Raw genomic sequence first — 3511 nt, forward strand, 5'->3', positions numbered from 1 at the left:
GCCTGGGCCTCGCTGGACCCTGGACCCTACGATGGGATGACTCCTTAAAGGAGGATGCCCTATAGACCAGCGAGTCTTGGTCGGCCTTCCTCCATTTCTCGAGGGACTTCTCTACTAACTGGTCTGGGAAGAGGGAGTCCCCAGACAAAGGCGTGTTCCTGAGGACCTTGGCTTCCCTTTCGGGAAAGACCCTGGGGAGCCTAGACAAAACGACATCCCACCTACGGAGTACCCAGTTGGCCCACTGAGTGGCCAACTGGGAGGAAAGGAAGCCTAAGGCCCCACCAAATCCGTCGCGGCGTCGCGTGCGTCCAACATGGCTAAGCGTTTTGTGCGTTTCAATCAACTATCCTAGTTCAAATACGAGTGGCCCCACACGGCGCATGAGCGTGCGTGGCATCACATGTGTTGCCGGACTGGACACACAAGGAACAAAGCGTTTTGTTTTAGCCGTGCGTCTCTGAGCTGGGGTCCACATGAAGGAAGAAATTGAGGTAGACCTACAACAACCTGCATTTGAACCACCTGCTCAACTTTGAGTTATAATCAAATGTGATGATTTGTGGTTATGATAAAGGATTCATGTAGTTTTTTTATTATATTCTAATGGATACATTTATGTAAATACCTTTGTTTCAGAAGTTACTGTATCAAAGTGTTCAGTTTACACACACACACAATCTACGTATCTTAATTTCTGTATTAAATAAAATAAAGTACAACTTTACAAATTTCGAAATCAGTAATCCTTACCTCAGAGTTACTACAAGTTTCTAACATTGATACTGATCTTCTGTAATTGATATTCGTGAATTAAGTCAAAGGTTTTCGGCAGCATTCGACAATATTAAAAAAAAAACTTGTCTGGACGCTGTCGTAACTTATGAAAGTGTTGCATATTCTCCACCCTTTCCTTGTTCTCAATTTATGTCATGAGTCCAGATTTCCCTTCTGTTCAACGCCTCTAATTTGGTTGACAGCAACGAGTCAGAGCAAAACCTCGCGCGTTCCCTTCATGACGGGAAGTGCTGCTGAAGTTTGAACTGTCCGTTTTGTAACCGTCACTCGTTTGTCTGGTTGGGCCACTCTCGCAGAAGACGGACACGCTCATAGACGGATACCCGTGTTGGACGCACGCGACGCGCCGCGACGGATTCGGTGGGGCCATAGCCTTAGGACTTCGCACTGGAGAGGACCAGTTCCTTGAACCGTGCCATCTCCGAATCCTTCTTCAAATCCTGCCTCATGGCAAACCTTGCCACCGCCCCCGCCCAAAGGTCCAGCCAGGAGGTGGTGTGGAGGCAGGACCACGTCGCAGACTCCATGGCCATGGCCTCCGCCTGTGAGAATGAGATGGAACTTGCCAGGAGTTTCTCCTCCGAGAGGCCTGGGGCAAGAGAGGGGAGGGCACCCTCTACAGACATAGGTTCAAGTCCCAGGTCCTCCGGGATGTATAACCTCTTCTGCCTTGGTTTGGCAAAGGGGAGAGGCTTGAGGGAGCAGTGGGATCACAAGGAGTCCTTAGGCCCCGCCACGGACTGGCCCACCTGAGCCAGGACGCAGGCCACACAAGCCACCTGGGGCAGGTTCAGGGGGGGGTTTGACGTTCTGATCTTCCTCGAAGAGGAGGTCAACCTTAGAACCCTCCTGAAGGAGGAACCTTTGTCCTCGGCGCCCTGGCCTTCTGCAGGATCTCTGGGTAAGGGGTTTGTCTTCGGGGACGTCCCCCAGGACGGATGGGTCCGAGGAGACCCCTAGAGAGGGAGGGGAAGAGGAAGAAAGGCACTGAGAGCTATGCCACCCCCCACCGGGGAGTGAGAGCCGCCCCGGGTCAAGGAGGAGCCCCGCACCGGGGAACCCGACGGGGGATGCGGCTCGGACCGAGCACTCCGCCCTGGACGCCAGGCCGAGTGTGATAGATCCCATCCCTTCCGAGGAACGGCAGACAACGGGGGCTCCAGAGAACGCAGGGCCTGCCCGGCGTGGGGGGGAGAGCATGGAGGCCCTGGGGGTCGGAGCGGGATCCGCCAGAGCCGCAGAAACGGCGACCCACCCTGGGGAGGAGGACTTAAGAGACCTCCTGGAACAGGAGTGGAGGCGTCTCAAGTCTGACCTGTCATGGGGAGGGGATCTGCTGCGCACCCCACGGCCCCGGCTACGACAGGGGGAACGGGAGACCTTCTCCCTGGAGGAGGAGCTCGTCCTCCTCCACCTGCTGTGCCGCTCCTTCTTGGATCCGCGCCTCCTCTTGCGCGGGGGGCTCGTTGACTCCGAGGAGCCCGACGAGGAGGAGGAAGAGGAAGAGGAAGAGGAATCCTCCTCCAGTGCTTCTGCTTCTTGGAATGGCTTGTGCGGCTCCGGCAAGCTGAGCAAGCGGGTGAGATACCTGAGTGAGCAGGAGAGATACCCGACCGAGGGGGAGAAGTACTCGAGCAAGCGGGAGAGGTACCCAAGCGAGCAGGTATGACCCGGGTGCGCGGGTCCTCTGAGCACTCCAGTGCGTAGAAAGAGGCAAACTCCCAGGAAGGGGAAGCCCCCTTCCCCGAGGGAGACCAGCCCAGCGTACACGAAATGATGGTCCAAGGCCGAGAGGGGGCGTCCGAGGCATCTGAAGGCTCCCTCTGCCACACATGACGATCCGAAGTCTCGGGAGCAGGGAATGCGGCGGGGGGAGTGGATCGGGGGGGTTCTGCCCCGCAACTCGGGGGCCAGCGAGCACCGAGCGTGTGGCCGCCAAAAGCACCTCCATTGACAGCACGCTGCATAAGCAGAAGCGAGACCAACAATCCTTAACCCCTTCAGCACTGGGACCTACACATGTACGTCTTTTACGGTACAGTAATAAAAGACCGGGACGTACGTGTGTACGTCTTTCATCCCTCCTCGGAAAGCAAAGCGTTTTCTTCAGCTTGGATGGTTTCCAGACACAGTATTGTGTACGAGAGAGGTGCTGAAGCTCCACCCACAATTCATTCTAACCAATGAGTGTCCGATGGACGTCGTGACGTCATTTTCATATGGGTTATTAGGAGGGGTACTGGCCAACATATGCCAGTGCGCCTCAGGCTATTATCTGAGAAGGATGATTACCATTTTGTCCGTAAACCATGTAGATTTGAATTCTAAATCTTTTTCCCTTTTGATTGCAGTTATTTTATATGTTTTTTTTTCAGTATCATGTCAGATGATAGTGTTTCAGAGTCAGGGTCTGAGTACCTGCCAAATCTATCAGATGATGATTATAGTGATAATTTCTTAGAGGTTGACAGTGACAACGAGTGTTTGGAAGACATTGAACCTCTTGTCGATGAAGGCTGGCGGTTCATAACTGATCCATCTTGTGACTTGAGCCCAGACCCAGCCCCCCCTGATTCACGGAGGGTGGCAATGGGATTCCTGCTTACACACCAGATTTCACCTGCTTACGTGATGCATTTTTTCCCCTTTTTTGTGGTGATGTAATTGACAAATTGCGTGAATGGATGAATGCTCAGGCAGAGTAGTACTTTCA

The sequence above is a fragment of the Macrobrachium nipponense genome, chromosome 41, assembly GCF_015104395.2.
Source record: "Macrobrachium nipponense isolate FS-2020 chromosome 41, ASM1510439v2, whole genome shotgun sequence".
Classification (NCBI taxonomy): Eukaryota; Metazoa; Arthropoda; class Malacostraca; order Decapoda; family Palaemonidae; genus Macrobrachium; species Macrobrachium nipponense.